Source organism: Passer domesticus, chromosome 12 (genome assembly GCF_036417665.1).
Source record: "Passer domesticus isolate bPasDom1 chromosome 12, bPasDom1.hap1, whole genome shotgun sequence".
NCBI lineage: Eukaryota > Metazoa > Chordata > Aves > Passeriformes > Passeridae > Passer > Passer domesticus.
In genome coordinates, this window is record NC_087485.1 from 11,701,781 (window position 1) to 11,721,615 (window position 19,835).

Below are 19,835 nucleotides of genomic sequence, written 5' to 3' on the forward strand. Positions count from 1 at the left end.
AACGAGTGTAAAGGATACAGCAATTTCAAGTTTTATGATAAGCTTTTTGATAGTGTATCTGACTACTTAGACTGTGTGGGTATGTATCTTGAAAGTGTATTATGTCTAGATTTAGCTAGAATTGTAATTGCAAGTACATTTCTGCTACTAAACTAAAGTTGATATTTGTGATACGGGAGTTAAACCTGTCTTTTCATTAGCTAACACTATAGGGAATAGTTGCAGGTGTTTGCATGTTAAATATTGTCAAGGACACCAATTTTGATCCCAGCTGTCTCCCAGAGAAAGGAGGCAGTTTTCAGTTGGAAAACAATTAGTACCAGGCAAACCCTGTGCTGAAAGCCTTGTCCTGCTGAAACAAACTGAAGCCAAGGCTGCAGTCTGGGTAGTTTGCTGGTTTCTTCTGTGGGAATCATAGCCACTAAATTCTTGTTTTCCAGTCAGAATTGAAAGCAAGGACAGAGGATAGGTTAGGTGAAGCTTTGCTAATGCTTTAAGTGTAAGTCCTCACCCAGCAGTGGCTGTTTTTTCTCAGGTTTGAGTGTGTCAGTGATGAAGGTGAATCCCAGCTGATGCCAATGAGAATGCTGATTCCACTTGACAAACGCAAATCGCTCTTCTGGATAGAGCTGGAGACTCCGAAAGTGCCATTCCTGAGCACACCAAGAAAAGAACAGCAGTGCAGGTATCCCTCTCATAACTACCTCATCTTTGTTAATTATGCAATATCAGGTTCTGAGATAATTGGCCTGGCAGAGGTTATACATAAGCTCCCTCTAGTGGATCATTAAGCAGGAATTTCTAAAAGCACATCTTTGACCATTTTCTGTCACTCCATGTGCATGTGAGACTGCCATAAGCACCAAGCTGTTCCATGGAGTGAGCTGTTGTTGTCTGGCCCTGTTTGCTGCCTCAGGAAAGTCTGTGAAAAAGTGCTGCCTGTACACCTGCAGTTATAATACGAGACAACTGCAGCACTTTTTGGCTGGACTCGCTGTTCTTCCCTCCTTGGCAGGGTCAGTTTGATTGCTGCTTCAGAATACTGATGTTTCTTAATCATCTGCCTTTGTTTTCTGGTTAAGTGAATGGGTGAATACTTTGCCACACATCTTTCATCAATCCAACACGTTGTGAGAGGAGAGTTGGAGCAGAACACACACTCTTTCATAAATTTGTCATTATATCACAATCAGATCACCTACCCTGCTCTTGCACAGGCTAATTCTATATTCCTGAAAAAAATACACATGGTCACAGTGCTGTCTCTCTGTCCCCTGGGTGTTTACTCAGACCAAAACTGCAAAGGCAATATGCAAGACACTAGTGTTCCTTGTTTGCACAGTTCATGCAGGTCAGAGGAAAATCATAAAGAGGACACGTGCAAGTGGCCAGATTAAAATGCAACAGTACATCAGATATGTCAACTGGATTTAGGATTATAACAGACATGTAAGCAATTAGGGTATTTGCTACTTCAAAATACTCACATGAATGAACCCACATTATCTTCTGAAAAGCATAATAATATGTAATTGCAGTAACAATTCCTCTTCCATTATGTCCTAGACATCAACATTCTATAATATCCTGCACAACTGATTGCAGGCAAACCCTCAGTAAGAGAAATACTCCCAAATGTGGTAATGTCCCAACACTGTGGCTGCTACCTAATATTAAAGAATTACAGTAGAAATGTTTCAATAAGAAAGTAGAAGCATTTCAGTTTTTATGTGGCATAGATTGCCACAGACACTGCCAAGCAGCTTTATAGAGTTCTAAATCTTCATTCAATGCCCCTTTACATCATTTGAATGAAGATTTAAGCCTCAATAAAACTTTCTGAGTGCTTGTGGCCATCTTTGCTGTATAGTAATCAAAGTGGGGTACAAGCAGACGAATGCACTGTAGTGCTTCTAATGATCAACACTATATCTAGTGACATTTTCCTTTGTGAGATGAGTTGTCTTAAAGGCTGTTTTCATGGATGGTGCAGCAGTACACATGGAAACAGGCATTTATATACAGTTTTTATGCAATCCTTTAAAAGATTGCTTTGAGGGTTGTGAGGATTTTTGTTGCTTTTTCCCCCTATGTAATATTAATTTTTTCTATAGCTATTTTGAATTAATTTATTATATGGAAGATATTTGGGAAAAAATAATAAAAAATAAATGAAAGCTAATAATTAAAGGGTAACTTTCCACAACAACACTACAGCTGCATTTCCTTGTTTACTTATCAATCTACTGTAATTAAGATATTGCCGTGCAATGAGTTGTGGCATTGAATTAGAAGCTCAAATGAAAATCAGCTTCTAGTTAAGATATCAGCTGGGAAATTCAACACATGGTGGTGCATAAGCTCACACACAAGGTATGACTGAGTGGAATTGGAAAGAAACTTTACTGTGAGAAGATGCCATTGATGGAGGACATGTTTTGTTTCAAAAATACCGACGCGCATTCAGGAAAACTTTGTAAAAGAAATAGACAGTCAGTGAATTATGAAGAGGATTTGGTGTTTGAATCCTCCTGCAGAGGAAGGTGTGGGACCATTCTGTGGATTTGAGCATCCACAAACTTCCCTCTTGAAGTTTAGACTCCCACCACAAGGTATTTATTTTTCATTATATTTACGTTACATAAAAGATTTCTGGTAATGATTAAAGTCTCTGAAATTGCTCCCCTTAAGCAGTTACCTTCAAAGAGGGATCTTTCTGGACCCATATAGCTCTATATTAGAAATTTGGTGTAGAACTGTCCCTGTTTTAAATGCATTTTCTGGATACTTTGGCAACATCATTCTTCCTATTGAAAAATAGTGAAATGCAAATTTTAATTGGTAGGGACACTAACAAAATAATGTGGCAACTACTTTCTGTGAAGCATAGAATTGTTTCTGTGTAATCCTTAAAAGATACAAATAAAAATATTAGAAGTAGATCTTATTTAGAGAAACTGAAGCTGCCAGCACTTTGTAAAAGCAGTAGTACCAGTGTGAAAATCAAGCTCTGATTTTTTCCTCTAACTTTTAATAAGAATTTTTAAGAAAACCAAATGTGGAAATTACTCAGCCCATCTCCTCTGGGGAGCTATGCTTTATGGTTCTGAAAAAGGCAGCAGCTGACCTGCAAGGGGAATGCACTGGTTACCAAGGCACTCAAAAATGGGCTTCTCACATGCTCATGATGGAGCTCTTCCAGGTTTTGTAAAAAGATTTCAGGTTTTACTAAATCAAATGGAGACAAGCTGATTCTTTGGCCTTGTTTTGGAGGAAATTGTGTCATTTCCAGTTCCTTTGTCAAGGATGCAAAACTGGAGGAGCTCCATAGAAGAGAGACCCTCCTCAGAGCACCAGGGTGGGTGCCCGCCTTGGACAAGAAGGGGCAGCAGTAGCCCCATCCTTGCCCTTGCTGGTTTCTGGCTCAAAAGGTTAACACACTGACCTGAAGTCAAACTTACTGTTTCAAGTTAAATTGAAATATAGTTTTCAGCACATAAAATATTCAGGACCTGAACTGTAAAGGAAAATGAATGCCTCATTCTCCAAAACACCATAGCCTTATCAAAATTTGCAGAGTTATCTCAACTTTCATCAGCAGAAAATCTCTAGGCTCAGTCTAGAGATTTGCAGCTGAAGAATCAGAGTAAAATAGAGCAAAACTCAGAAAAAGAGGTATATTTCCCTTTTGGATTCAAAATCAGAACTGAGTTTAACATAATTTCCAAATGATTGATCCCAAGCTTAGGAGGGGGATGTTTTGAGCAATATTGTCCCTCACTTTCCCTTGTATTTCTTTGTAAATAACATATTATCTATATTAAGGTAAACTGAATCTATTAGACAATTACCTAAGGGGATTGTGAAACTGGGGTCTGCATTATAAAGCACGTGAAGTTATGACAGCTGTGACCCCAGAGGAATCAAGGCTGAATAAAGACTGTCTCCATTGCAGACAAATGATGATAAAGTGATCCTTTTAGCCAGCAGTCAATGGAACCTGACAAGGCCAAACCTCCAACTAATGAACAGCCCAACCTTTGCTACCAGGGAGATGTACTGAAAGTTTAATCTCAATAAGCATCAAAATACATTTGGCCAAACATTTTTAACAAAAGAGTGGCACATATCATTAAACGGCCGTGGAGTTAGATGAGTGAGGAGGAAAATAGGAGCATGGGGGTGTATGTTCTTACTGTATCACAGGTGCACAAAATTGCCTTGATAGAACAATATCTTATTTTTCTTCTAAAATTGAATTTCAGATGGTACCTACGTCACACAGACCTAATAATACAGAAAGCAATTGTCTCAATGATTCCTATTAAATCTGTGCATTTCCAGATCCTTATAGAGTAATGTCAGTTACAGAACAATGTCAGGCTGACGGACGCAGCACAGCGTTAAAGAAAAAAAATCATGCACACAATAGGCCAGCTGCACATTAATAAATATGTAATGTTTGATTAAAAATATGGATCGTATTTTTCCCCCCAATTGCTGACTACCCCTAAGGCAGAAGATGTGATCTGGCTCCCACTGATGGGTTTATTTCTTGCTTGCTTTGAAAATACAAACTAAAATGTTTTCCTGTCCCAGCTGTTTCCCATTGTTCATGTTTATCAGCTCAAAGGGTGAACGGAGGAATAAAAAATACGCTCGCATTTCAAATGTGCCAGTCAGTCAATCTATTGTTAAAAGAAGAAAGCCTAATTGTCTGTGCTGGCAAACTTCTTTTTGGTGAATGTCCAGTTTTTAAGAAAAGCTATTCAGCTGTGCCATTTGTTTAATACATGCATAAAAAAGCACATAAAATCACAAGTTTTCTGTGGGATGGGATGGGGGTGGGGGAAATCACATTTCTAAGTTATATTCTTGAAACACTCAAGTGGTGGTCTAAGTAGTAGTCCATGGATTATTCTTCTGGTTATTTATTGATCTGAATTAGTGGCTTAAAGGAATTTTCATGGAACAAAAGCTAATGCCCTAAAACTGAAATTCACCTCCTTATCCAAATCTTACATTTTACTTCTTTAAGAAGCAGCACTTCTTCCAGATTGCATGATCAATGCAGGAGTGAAAGTCTTCCCCAGTTACATTCACAAGAGTTTTATGTTTTAATTTAAGCTCCTACTCTTCTTCATTCCTTCAGACCCTCATAATAGCACAAAATGGGAATCAGGATGGGGAGAGATCAGAAAGTCCTTTCCTGCATAGGAGAATCTTCTGTTTGTCCCCAGCTCTTGTGATAATGACACAGCTCTTTCCTGTCTTTAACTTGCTCTCCAGCTTGTCCTGGCAGTGCTACTCTTCCAGCTTTCTAACCAAGCCCAGTTAATCAGAAATGACACTCATTTTATGCCATACAAATGAGCAAATATTTAACTCACAGACTACTATATTGACCAGGACTGGTTTAGTCCATCTTTCTGTGGCTAGTGCAGTTTTTCTTTGAAAGCCTTTTGAGGAAAGGGTTTAGTTCCTCAGCTGTACAGCACCAAGTGCAAAACATTCTTAAAATGTGAAAAAATTATTAAAAATCAATAATATAACAAATTACATTTTCTAATTTTTTCTTCTTTTTGATGGGGGAAGAAACAAGTAAGTGGCACTGTCATCCAGCTATCACCCCCTTGTGACACTGAGATGTCACTCACAGCAAATTGTACAGATCTTTCTTACATGAGGAGTTCAATAACTCCTCGTGACATCTAAATTACCATTCCTGGGAGTCTGGGTTAACACCTCACAGGAATGAATAAGGCAATAAGGTAATTGTCCCAAGTGCTCTGCACATCCAAGTATCTGCCTTGGTCATTCTAGGCTCATATTTACCTGGAAGTTTGAGAGCCACATACTTCCTAAAATTGCAAATTGAGCATCTGGGGATGAGCTACCTCACTCACTAAAGTGAGGACTTGGGATTTTTCTATGTCTTATTAAAAGTTACTGGCACATGTGAATGTACTTCATACTGGAAAGCACAGTGAGGCCCACCTTCACCTGCTCCTCCATGAAGAGCCATTTCAGAAACTTCACTGACTATTAATTCATTGATTTGGTAGAATAAAAATTATACAGAATCATTCTAGAGAGGGTAAAACCAAAGGAGAATTATTAAAATAAGCAATTGACATGCAGGTAGAAGCGAAACAGTCAGGGAGAAATTACGTGGGGCTGAATTTTAGCAATTTATTTGGAAGACTTCTGTCTTTGTGTTAGGGATTTGTTAAGTGAAACACCAGGCACACAGTTGTGGAAGGACAGTGCACCCTGTGACAGCAGACATCAGGTGAAAGCCCCCAGGGGACAGTTTGGTGACCAGAGAAGCAAACAGATGGGAAGGGGTGCAAGAGGGGCCTGCAAACTCTCCTGGGGAAGCACCAGCCCTCTGCAGTTCTCCAGGAGCTCCAGTGCTGTTTGTAAAAATTATGGACAACAGTGTTCTCTTCTGTAAACCATTCATACTGCCACAGCTGGACAACAAGCAGCAGGGAATTCTGGAGATACACAAGGCAATTTCTTCAAATTCACTATTAATATCCTGTAGCCCTGCCATGAAATTGTAGCAGACTTCTCCATTAAGGATGAAGAAATATTTTGGTTTAAATTTGATAATTAATGATCTGTTTAAAAGGCTTCAGTTAGCAGATATGAACTGTTCATCATGTCAAATCTACCGGATCTGTGCAGATTTTGCTGCTGCCTTTTTTTTTTTTTTTTTCCCCCTAGACAAGAAACTGTATTTAAAAAATAGAAGCCTAGAGTCCTATGACTCTGAATTGACACTTAGGACTTGATCCAATCTTTGCTTACTAGGATTTCTCTGCAGTTGATATGGTGACATAATGCTGGGAAATTTCTTAAGGTCTGATAAAGCACAAAGCAGTGGCTCTCCTGAAAACACACACTCATCATTACACTGATTTATCCACACTGAAACTCTGGGTGTTGCTGGCTAGGGATGTTGCAGCAACAGAGATCCAGGACAGATGTCCATTGTCCTGTGATTTGTGTAATCACTTGCCCCAGTCAGTGCAGACATAAAACAAGAACAGATCCAAGTGGAACAGGGCTCTTCATGTGCGCTTGGGCCCAGGTCAGAGAGGAGCAAATTGTGACTCACCTGTCAGCCAACACCACCAAGGTGAGTGTGCCTGCCCAAGTCCAGCAGGGAGCTCCTGGGTTGTTACAGGAAATGGAAGTCCATAGATCAGCAAGTGCTGGAAATTGCCACTCATCCAGCACCATTCTGGCACAGATTCTGCAGGCACAGACATGAAATGGTGAGCCCACATGGAATTCACTGACCTTCCAAAGCAGAGAGGAGTCTGGTTATGAGTTGCTATTTATTAAGTAATTATTAGCTGTTTTTAAGCCTTGACTATTCCAAAGCTGATCTATAGGTGCAAGTCCAGCTCCTACTAGGAGCACCCCAAGGTAAATCCGTGCCTGAATAAATGGCACCTTATTTTAGCCTGACATCAACTGTTTTCCAGTAGGGGAAAAGAATTCTTTTTCAGCTGATCCTTCCTTGGTTTAAGAGAATATTTATTCACAATACTTCTTCCTTTAATTATTTTTCTTTTCTTTTCTTTTTTTTTTTCTTTTTCTTTTTTGTAAAAAGAGGTAATTTTCTCAGTATGAAGCTTTTCTGTATTCTTTGTCCTTTGGGAGACAAAATAATTGGAAAAACTTGGCAGAATTAGTAATATTCTACAACTTGTAATTGTCTAACATCTTAGTGTTCGAGATGGAAAATCAATACATTATGATGTGCCCCAAGCCAAATTAATATAATGTTAACATGGTGGTTTGAAACTGTTTGAAATATCTGTTTGAAATCCTGCATGTCTACATCTAGTGATACAGAAGCTCATAGCAGAGGGAGGTTTGGTGCTCTGTCTTCCTGGATAAATCTGTCTCTTCCTGGCTCTTTGCTGTTTTCACTCTGTCAGGCAGGCAAAATCTTCTGCTGTGACTCATTTTCCTTCAGTGGCCCAGAACTTTTCAAAGAATTCTGAAGGAGACAAGAAAACACCATGCATTGATTAACAGACCACATTCACAACACCTTTTTAAAATCATATTTAGCAGTTTCTCCTGTAATATAAACATCTTTCAAAAATAGCACTCAGTACAGGATGGGACATTGGGCCAGGCAGTTCAGGCACTATTTTATTACCATAACAATTCCCTGCATCCGACATACTCTCCATGACAGCATCCACATTATCCACCATACATCAGTTTTGCACAACAGAATTTAAACCCTAGACCAAAACTTTGAATTCTACTGTATTGTACTATAAATAAAACACTGTCACATCTTTTTAAAATTTAAAATATGAAGTGCAGCATTGCAGGGGACTTTCAAATGCAATTAGCACTAATGCAGGTCTCTTTGAAATCAAGAAATCTGTTTTCCTACGGTTCTGTTTCATCCCTGGTTGTGTTCTTAGATTTTTATAGAATGCAGCAAATGAAGCCCATATCATGCTTTATATCATTTTCCTACTGCCATCAGGAAATACAGTTTTCGTATAGGCTTGTGAACCATCTGTTAGATATGAAATGCGCTGAGGGCTAAAAAAATCACTTTTTTTCTTGGCTTCTGTGCTGCTTTCCTTGTAGATAGCAGGCACTGTTTTGTTTTGTGCAATATGCTGTAGTATCTTGCAGTAAGAAGAACAATTAATTTCCTCAGAAATCATGGCCACGCACCCAAAGTGAAGACTTTTGACATTCCATAATAGGTGTTATGTATAGTGGGTGTCAAGAGTTGCCTAGATATGCTGATAATGAGCCATACTTTTGAGAAGTCATAATCAATCATTCTTCATTTAGAAAGTCAGATCCATCAGCCTGTCATCAAAATGTCATAACCAATTGATCTCACATTGCAATCAAGGAATCTTGACTCTTATTAATGGCATTCAGTTATGCCAGGAACACCAGCAATCATTTTATCTTTTATGATAATTTTATCATTTTAGTGGTATCATTTAAAACACTGAAGTTAGTGACTTAATCCATTCATCCTTTTCTTAATCCCCATTAATACCAACTCTAACAACTCTGACATAGCTGTTTTAAAACTTCAAATCATTTTAGATCCAATACGATCTGTGTATGGAAATAAATAAGAAAAAACACCTGTGAGTCAGAAAGACCTGAGCGGATTGGATTCCATTCTGGGGGTCATTCTACCTCTGCTCTCATAGTTGGTGATGTCAACACAATCTTTTAAAGAAGTTACTTCCTGTTATCTCAGTGCTGCCCATCTGTTATTCCTGTATCTCCCGATGACATGTCACCAGTGGTAGTGACAATTTCTTATCCACTGCTGTCAGAAAAAGAATAGCTTAGGAGCTTGGAAACAAATTTCAAACTAAAAGTTGCTTTGAAGTTTGATCTGCTATTCAGTGAAGCACAGTGTAGAAGAAATAGTAAACATGTCAAGATAAAGGAAGGAAAAAAGGGAGTGAGAACAGTGGAGCAGGATAGAGATGAGCTGCATTTGCATACATTTCCAACGTGCCTTTCAGGCACAGATACTTAAGAGATGCATAGCCCTGTTGCCATGTGGGATTTTAATCTGTGGTTTAGGAGCAGGGAACATACATTGTCTGGTTGAAGTAATTGTTGAAGACAGAGACTAATCTTTTTATTAGTGAGAAGTTTTCTGCGATACAGGATTTTATAGCAATACTCTTCCAATATGTGAGAATAGTCAGGACTCAATGCTAAAAGGATTTGTTCCCATTTTCACTTTAACTTTTACAAATCTATAATTACTATATGATTCAGAGGAAAAAATGGTAACAGCAGAATCACTATACAGCATGTGATTATTTTCAAGCATATTACTTTTAATAAAATCAAACAACTCCATGGAAAGTTTCATGCTTGATAAACAGTTATTTCCTAGTAGAAAAGTATCCAAATGGGAAATTTTACCTGGTTTAATAATTGCAAATTAACTGGGATCAGGTTTGCAAAGTCCTAGGAGCCCACTCTTGGCAGCCAGCTCCCTGCAAGGCTCTCCTTCACAGCAACAAGTTTGTGGAATCAAGCCCTTTGTTTGGATCAGTGCTCATCCCTTCAGGCAGAGCTAATTGGCTAATTCAATCACACTGGATATTTAATTGATAAGGAAGCCCAAAATTCCACATGAGATGAAAGGATGAAGAGCCCAGGAATGACCCTTGATAATAATAAAAGATAATTACAACCAAGAATTGCATTATTCAGACGTTGTTATTGACATGATAAGCACTGCCATATGCCACGCAAGCTGTGATATGCACCCTACTGCTCGGAGGTGCAGCAAAGCTCTGAGGTGCCACTGCTCACTGCATTTCCATGAAAATGTGCCTTCAGGTGAGGAACTGAACACTGTGAAAAACAAAACTTCCCAGCAGTAATGAGGGGAAAGCAGCCTGGCCACTTGGCTACCTGTGTTCAGGTAGAGCAGTAGCACTTGTAATATTCATTTTTCTGTTTAGAAAAACAGGAATCTGAAATAACTGATGCATCTTGAGGGTATCAGGGTGCTGCATGGGGAAAAAAACCCAATCTGTTGTATTATTTGTTTTATTATGTTTATTAGGAAAACTAGGTTCCCTATAGAAAAATGGCAGGTATTTTTGCAGAACCTACTGGGAAAGGGATGGGGGAACTACACTGAAGAGCAGATTCCCAAAATATATAACAGCACATTTTCATTCTGCCAGAATTTCCCTCAAATCATTATTTTGTGTGGTAGTTCCTAAAGACAACCAAGTTCTTGGGAACTAGAATTAGAAAATGTAGATAAGACATGGGCTTGTTTTCTGGCTCCACCTTTCAATTCTCATGGACCTGGGGCACACAGAATGTTGCAGTGGGTCCTGTTCTGTCTCCTGTGATTTATCTCTTCAGACTGTGCATTTCTAACATAGAGACCACGTCCTCATCTGGGTAGAGCATAAAAAGTCCCCAGTATGATTAGGCATTTTCAGTTAAAATTAAAAGTTTTATAAAATCTTCCCCTATTCTTAAAGAGCTCCAGAGTTTTATTGCTTGTTAAAAGTCCATATCTGAGAAGCAAAACGCATTTGATTTGTAATGAATGTAACCCTTCAGTAAGATCACAGCTGTAATGTTACAGAATCAGTCATGTAAAGAACAGTCACTGGAAGAAAACCTGCCTTCTTTTTTTTTCTCTTTAACCTCAATAGAGCAGTTCTTTTGTTAATTACAGTTACTGCACACTGTGATATTGAAGTGCTCTGTTCTCAAACATATTCTTATTTATTTTAGTCCTTTTTTTCCCAGGTAATGAAATGTCAGAACCCTACTTTTTCTGGTTTTGTAGTATGTTGATCAAAGTGACCTTTGCTTTGCGGCAGACACAAATCAATATAGCGCTCTGCGGTATTTGACAGATAAAGGTGCAACATATAATAAATGGCAATCACTGACGAGAAGAGCAAGAAAATACCTGCCAACTTCAGTTCATACCGGCAATTTTCAGACAATGCCACATGTTATGTTCAAAGTAAAATTCATTCGTCCATCTAATAACAGAGGTGGGGGATATTAAAGGACTCAGTTTTGTTAAAGAAATGTTTCAACTCACAGTAATAATTCAGAGTCCAGTCCAGGTCTGTAGTGGTTGGTTGCAAGTAAAGTTATTACATTTTGAAGACAGGTTAGAAGAGCAATTTTCCTTGCCATAAAGGAAAAGACATACACACACAGAGCTTTTGCCCAAGAAATGAAATAGTAATTATATACACCCATACAAACACAGTCTCTTATTCTTTCTCACACAAACACAGACACACACACACACAGACATTGTCTTAATATCCTAAAGCAGTTCTCCAGTGCAGTATTTCACAGCTATTTGATTTTCTCGTATTCTTTGTAACCTGCTGATAATTTACACACAAATGGAACCAATTTCTATTTAAATGCTTAATTACAAGTAGTGTCAGCAAAGTACCTTCCAGAGATTTGAAGTCAAGAAATCATCTGTATTTTCTTCTCCTCACAGGAAACTATTTTTATATTGTAAATGAAAGGCCCTTTTATTTATCTGTTATTCATAATATATGTAACTTTACAACTTGTATTTAATAATTATTTTCACAACTGCTTTGCATAAACCTGTTGATACACTTAAAGCAGAAAAAGGCCAGTTCACAACATACTTGTGGCTGTTCAGAGCCATTCGATGTGGTTGAGTGAAGACACAGCTAATTTATGAAGCCCAAGTGTCGATCGTGTCCGTGCAAGAGCCGTGTGTGTGCCAGTGCATCACACCTCACCTGTGCAAAACCTAAGATTGAGATGCTGCGCTAACTTTTGATTAATATTGTCAGGATTTGACCATTTATTAGTACTAATGGTCAAATTCAGTGTTGAAGCTTACAGCAGAGCCTGAGCTGAGCTGATGTTCCAAAAGCAGAGCAGCCTGCAGGAAGGGGATTGCAGACACAGGGGCACTTCAGGGGGTGACAAAACACAGCGTCTTGTACCCGTGCAACATGGAAAGGCCAGTTCCAGGGAATAAGTAAAGCAGCCCAAAACATTGTAGGAATCTTTTTGATCTGCTCCAGATTCAATTTAGTGAACCTTTCATCACTTATCCTGGTCTTTTTCAATAGAAATATTATATTAATTATTTATATTCTTCTGTGATAAAAATGAGAATTTCCCTCCTTCTGGTTACTACTGTGCCGTATTTTTTTACTATTTTCTCACCCTTTCTTTATGAAAATTGAGTTTATCTTTGCTGGTTTTGGTTTTTGTTTTTGTTTTAGGTTTTTTTTTGTTTTGTTTTGGTTTGGTTTTTTTTTGACAAGATATTGAACAGGAAGCAGATGTTTTTTGTCATTTGTCTGCAATAATGCCAGACCTTTTCCTAAGCTGCTGAATGCATGATTAACTTTAAACTGATCCTGCTTCTGAATATCATTTTTCCTATATACTGTTGTGTTAAACTGTACCCATCATTACCTGCATCTTGTACCCCAGTTCATGTTAACCCATTCTGAATTTTTCACATTCTCAAACTCATGCAAAACAGGTATTTCTATTATCATTATACATTTTGCCACACAATATATATTTACTGAAATCAGTCACTTAGTGTGGGTTTGTAAGGAACTATTAATAGCTGACCTTTCCAGCCTGGAAAATGTAGTTATATAGTGCAGCAAAACTTTTTCCTCATATTGTTATTTTAAATGATGATTCCATACTAAGTTATCACAGTCTGCCATGTTGTCAGGTAATTGACAGCTATGAAAAGACCACATTCATTCCCCCCAAAGTTGCGTGCAGTTGTTGTGCTGCTGTAAAGTGTGGGTTTAGTAAGGAGAGAGTCTCTAAACATCATAACTTTGCTGAGGGGGTTGTTACCCCAACTAGCAAATGCTCAACTGTGAGCAACAGATTTATTACCTGACATAATTAATGGCCTAGATAGTGACATTTCCCATATTATAGACAATCATGAATTATGAGCCCAGCTGCTAGCCTTCTCATTCACTGAAATCGGTTGATAAATATGTTTATTCGAGGTCAGCTTGGCCTCATCCATTAGAAATATTGTTTTTCTAAACATTACATTGATTTAATTTAACTCTAATCAATTTAAAATGGTTCTGACAATTAACAAAAGCTTCAAATATGACCTTAAAGTAATAGGATTCATTAGCTATGTTTAGGATTAAACTTATCCTAATAGGGCTATTTTTCTTCTGAGGGCATGTAGTAGGCCGACTGGTGGTCAGTCAAAATGAAATCAATTATTATAAATTATACAGTTTGGGTTGATTATGTCATGCCTGCTAATTTGTATAAATAAGGACCTCAAACAATAGAAGCCATTTATTAATAACTATCTGTGTCCCAACCTGTATCACGCTTTATGCTACAGCTGCAGGATCATCTGTTACCCATGAAGTATTATATTCTCTACTGCTAGGCATATATGCTAATTAAACCCATAATTAATTGTAACAGTTATAGTTAAAGTCAAAATGCTGACAGCCTTTTTGGCCTATTATTCATGGTAATCAACTGATTCAAAAGGCAACGTAATCAACGATTCCTGCACTAGCCAGGGGATCATGACACAATGGCAGCACCAGTGACAGCTGGCACCCACGGGCCTTCAGCTACAATAGGAAATATAAACCTCTAGAGCTGAAATGCCTCGTATGAACAGTGTCCATTGTTTTTCTGAGGGAGAATAGGAGTGTAAGTCATATTCAAGAATTGCCTCCCCAGTGCAGTGGTGAACAGAAGGGCACCAGAGCCCCAGAGAGCTCACCCAGCCTTCCTGGGGCACCAGCAGCACTTGGCACCATTCTTCAGGGTCCTCTGGTTGTACCCCTCACCAAACCCTTCCCCTGCAACAGCGATGCTTAGATTGGGGATGCTAATTCTGGAGAGTGTTTTGGAATATCAAGAAGAGATTTTACTGGCTCTGTTCTCATTGAACAGTGGGCAGTGCCCAAAAGGTGTGTGCAGTCCCTGGGTGTGTTACCTGCAGAGAGAACGTTCTCTCAGCCTGAGCAGTGAACATCTCCTTTCCCACTCACATCTGCCTGTGTAGCAGCCTTTGAACCTGTAGGAAATGTCTTTTCCTTTGTTCCCAGGCACAGTGGCGGATTCCAGCAGCCCTGAGAGAACAGGGTGGAGAGAGAAGGGCAAGGAGACAGTCTGTCAGCAGAGATCCACAAACTCTTCTAAGACTTGCTCTGGAGCAAGCGTTCTGTGTGGGCACAACTTGGGGTGCCTCCAGAGTGACCTGAGCTCTTCAGGAGGCCACCAAGGGCAGAAGAGGGAGTAAAGGCCAAATTAGTGGCCACTTTCAGCAGTGACACTTTGCAGCCCAGACGAGGGGCAGTGCCAGATGGGCCACCTGAACCTGTTGCACCCATAAGGAGCCTCTCTCTGTGTAGGCCTTGTTTCACTTTCCTCCTCAATTTAATTTTTAGTCTGGTATCTATCCCTGCATGGGGCTTCAGATGACAATCTCTTCCTGAGCATGGTCAGGCCTGCTCGTGGCCCATAGCACTGCCAAGCCAGCAAGTTTATACATACACATCTTGAGATGTGCTGCTGCTTAAACAAGGTTAGCCAGAGCCTCATTACTAAGATTTACACTCTCACTTACAGAGATGCCCATCCAATCCTATAACACATAAATTTATGGGCATCACAGCGAATTTTTTATTGTTAGAGCTCATATACAATGTGTGTCCTTAGTGACACATTTTTAAATAAAATATATTGTACTAGTGATTTCTAATGCTTAAAATAAAATAAAATAATAATCAACTTTTAGCTACAGTTTCCCCCTGGTTATTGAACTGAACTTAATGACTGGCTGAAAAGTATTTGTCAACACAACAGCTGGAGAGCAACACTTTCTTGTGGCTTTATGTCACAGCATATGCCAGCCACTCAGAACATGTGATAATTCAACTGGAGCTGGTACTACAATAGCAGATGGGTTGAAGCATTGTTATTCTCACTCTAGCTCCCAGCCCTTGAGGGATCACTAAATAAAATCAAAGCAGATGGACCATTACAAGCTCATTTGTGTTCACTACAAGCACCTCAACCTCCAGTTGTGATATACTGCACCTTTGTATAAAATGACATGTATGGTAACATGGCCTAATGAAAATAGCATCAGACTTGGCAAGTGAGGAATGAGACTGGGAAATATGCACAGATCTATTTATCACTGAGTTCTTACCTTGCAGAAAGTATTCATTCCTGTCCCTCTCTCCCTGGTGCCCCCCCCCCCCCACCTCCCCCAATGTTTATCATAGTATTTTTCTCCATGTTTATAATTTAATTTCCTGGCACTTGTCACAAGAACTAAGAGGTGGCTGCTGGTTCTGGCTGTAGGAGCCAAGCAGGGCTCCCAGCCCTTGCAAAGACAGGATGAGTGCTACTAACCTGGACTGTAAAACTCATTCCTACACACCCTGGATGAATGTGCTAATCCAGGTGGGCCACAGGGGTCAAGGCTTTAGCACCTACTGGCACCAATCCCTGCAGGGACCAGGACACCGTGTCCATTTCTCAGCCTGCTCTTGCCATGAGGTGCTCCACAACTCTGCACGTTTGAGCTTATGGGGGCTTGGTGCACAGAATCAACTGCTCCACAAAATTCCAGCACTTTTGTCTGTGAGGTCCCATTCAGCATAGCTGAGCAAACTCCCATGGATGGAAGACCCCTGCTTCCCAAGGATGAAACACACTAAAATTGTCAGTTTCTAGAGGAGGATCCTTTGGGGTCTGCTGACAAAGTCAGAGTTTGAACTGAAAAATTCTTCTTGCTATCCTCAGCAGCCCAAAATAAAATCAAAGGCACATCCAGTGCCTGCTTAAAAAAATATCTTCTGAGCACCCTGTACAGCAATGCACCAACAATGTCACTTTTGAAGGCTTTGTCCTACAGTTCCCCCTGACCATCCTGCTCCAAGGAGTTCCAGCAAGATGAAATATGGCAGTAAAGATTTTGCTTCCCTTTATGACAACTGTGCTTCTCAACCACACACACACACAACATATGTGTGTGCAGTTAGTGACAATTCCCAAACTGAACTCTCAAATGTGAGCTCTTTATATCTGTATGTATCTTTTTATCTTTTTTTTTCTGCTGGGTTTTAAACAGCTTCTGCCCTACTGCAGACACAGCTGCATTCAGTGCTACATAGAATATACTGTGAACTTATTCAAGGCTTTGAGGGTTCTGGTTTTTTCCTGTATAAACAGGAAAAGTGGGAGTAGACAGTGTTTGGGGAGAGTTAAATGCATTCTGTCTGCATGAAAGACCCATATAAGACTATCAAACTTTAGCAAAAGCTCTGTAGGTCACCTGACTGCCACAGGTCCCCTCATCCAGCTGCTGCTGGGCTTTATAGAGCCAGAGAGATGCAGCAGTGGAAAGCCAAAGAAATCACCTCATTTGGGTTGATAAATACAGTTGAACTTCAGTGACTGCAGTATGCAGTTGAAAGACTTGTCCAGCTTTTTTTGTGAAACAGCCTCTTCCTGAATGTGTGAATTGTATAAAATGATGAATGGAGCAGATAATATTTCTCACCTGACCCAGAAAGTTCAGGGCAGCTGGGCAGTGCAAGGACAGTGGCTCCAGGGAGCATACTGCATGCAGCTCGTGCCACATCCTGCTTTGTTTGTTCTTCCTGAGCACTTTCTGCTCAGTGCAGTGACTCATCCTAAACTGAACTGGTGAAACTCTGTTAGAGGTATGTGCAGGTCAGGTCAGGCATCAGCACTGCCCCTTATCTGCTGGCCAGCCTTCCTATCAGCCAAACTAATTTGCTAAGATAATTCTGCTTCCTGCCATCTATTACAATAAATCAACCACTGGTGCTTCATTGAATTCTCTGCCAACTGCTGCCCTTGAAATTCTCAAACTGTGTGGGGGGCTGGGAGGGAAACCTATACTCTTCTAAATATAAGAAAGTTTTAGATGAACAACTTGGAATTCTGGGCAATGCTGTATCTCCTCAGCCCCATATTAATGGTGTGCCAGAGCCAGCTCAGACTGAGGCAAACCCCAAAGCATCAATCCTTCCTTTGAAAACAAGTTTTTGGAATGATGTGATCTCGGGTGGTAAAGCACATGTGGGTAAACACAAACAAGTGACACAGAGAGACAGAGAACACGAGCACATGCTCAGGAAAGAGCCAGACAAAAATGACAAGGGATTCACTGTGGTGGCTGTTGAAGAAAGAAATAAAGGTGTTTCAATGAAATGGTAATTATCTGACAATTAATTTTGAAGAGGAAAAGGATATTGAGGATGGGTGTGAATTGAAGAAACATGAAGCATCCCCAAGCATGCATACTACAGGAACAAGACTTCAGAACAGAAGCAGAACTGTATTCTGCTTTTCCTTATAGCAATATCAAATGCTGAGAGTAGCAGTGATATTACAATTCACAGCCATATTTAAAATTAGAAGATCCACTAGTTTATACCCTACTTGTATAGTTTTGTTTAGATTAGATATTTAATAATGACAATTTGTTGGGGGCTTTTTTAAAGGGACCGCTATCCCTCATGAAATTTCAGCATTTTCTTTTGAACTATCCACAAGATCAACACTGGTTTGTAACAGCTCTGCTGGGATAAAACTCAGTCTATACCAGTTAGGCTGCTGAAGGGAACAACTCCTTCCTCAGCAACACGGCTGGGTTCATTCAGTCATTCACTTGGCAGATGCATGTTTAAGCATAATTGCATATCCCCTCCCTGTCTTTAAATATTCAGAGGAAAAGTCACAGAAGAACTGATAATGTAACAATAATAATGGGGCTGAAGAACAGTATTATAGTGTGAACTCATCTATCCCTTGGTTTCATTTACATGTTTAACAGCTGCTTGTTTCTCCATTATAGAAAGATCATTACCTGACTTGTAAGAAGAGAGGGGGAGTCTGTTCACCTTTGGGCAACTAGCTCTGCATTTATTAATAGTTGTTGCCCATCTCATTATACATTTAATTGCTACATTATAATTTATTTATTCATTGATTTATTGTAATAGATGAGTAGAAACAAAATTACCTTTGCAAATTACTTTGATAGGTGGGAAGTTTGCATGGTTAAAAATACCCCAACATGCAGTGTGGAATGTGAGATGCTACCCAGTGAATAAACATCTTCACACATAAGCTCTAGCAGAGTCAAACCGGTCTCATTACAAAGTGAAGGTAAATGCAGCCAACTTACATACTGTGTAAAAAAATATATAATTGTAACTTCTGTACAATTATCCTTACCTTCCCAGATGCCTGTGCTTCGTGGAACAGGAAATCAGCTGAAAAATGAAGGACAAAGAGGATGGAAAGCAAAGACTCATCAAAAATTAGAAAGCTAAAAGTGTAGGAAGATAGCAGAGCACGTGGTGAAGCCAGGCCAGGCATGCTCTCAGCGTGGGTGGGCAGCTCCTGCTGGGGCAGCTCAGCCCCACAGCCCCAGCACAGCACCTGCAACCACATGGGGCCATGGGACTCAGGCACAGCTAGAAACAGAAAATACACACACCCAATTATTTCCATTTTCCGTTATTAATACATATAGGGAAGAGTTAGACTCAGAAAAACTCCATTTTTTTTGTCAATTAATTAAAAATAATGATTTAATAAAAGTTATTAGTAAATAACAATATCCACTATTGAATTTCTGCATACACAGTTTTGCAGCTGTCAGGGGCACAAAATGCATGTGAATTTGGTGGGGGTGATGGGGGATTTTTTTGTCTTTAATACCTGGAGGCTGCAGCAGCGGTGGGACTCGTGCAGGGCCCGGTTCCCGAGCGGGCTGGGAGCAGGAGGAGCCTGGAGAGAGCCTGGAGCGAAGGCAGGGCTGGGGGAGGCTGAGCTGCAGCCGCCGCAGCGGGCTCGGCTCCGCGGCTGCCCCGCTCCCATGGAGCGCCTGGCCCTCCTCTCTGGCACCTCATTTCGCATGGAAGCTTTGGTGTGAAAAATTATTACTGCATTCGTGTTGTTGATACCGTTTTTCATCAGCTTTCATCAGAGTGCTGCAATTACCCTACGATTTCCTTGGCATTTTGCATCTGCCAGCAGTACCTGCCTCCCTCCCTCACGGGCACCATCGGAATCGCTTTCCCTGCCGGGCCCACAAGCGGTGCAGTGGGGCTGGCCAGCCTGGCCGGGGGCTGTGGGGCACACCGCCCCGGGCAGCCCCGGCTCCAGGACAAAGCGGGGGGACAGAGGGAGGACAGAGCGGGGACAGAGAGGGCACAGAGCGGGGACAGGGCGGG

General features: G+C 40.2%; 2 long non-coding RNA genes across 3 annotated transcripts in view; one reads left to right on the forward strand and one right to left on the reverse strand.

Moving 5' to 3' along the window:
* LOC135279146 (uncharacterized) overlaps window positions 1-19,198 on the forward strand; it is a 185,884-nt gene extending 166,686 nt beyond the window's left edge. For both annotated transcript variants that reach the window (XR_010346468.1, XR_010346469.1), the window contains 2 exons: window positions 536-685; window positions 18,840-19,198. This is a non-coding gene — a long non-coding RNA (uncharacterized LOC135279146). The remainder of the gene's footprint in view (window positions 1-535; window positions 686-18,839) is intronic.
* LOC135279148 (uncharacterized) lies at window positions 653-18,983 on the reverse strand. The gene is made up of 3 exons (XR_010346472.1): window positions 18,832-18,983; window positions 14,546-14,681; window positions 653-8,020 (listed from the first exon to the last, which is right to left on the reverse strand). It is a non-coding gene; the product is annotated as an uncharacterized LOC135279148 (long non-coding RNA).
* Window positions 19,199-19,835: the final 637 nt, after the last annotated feature.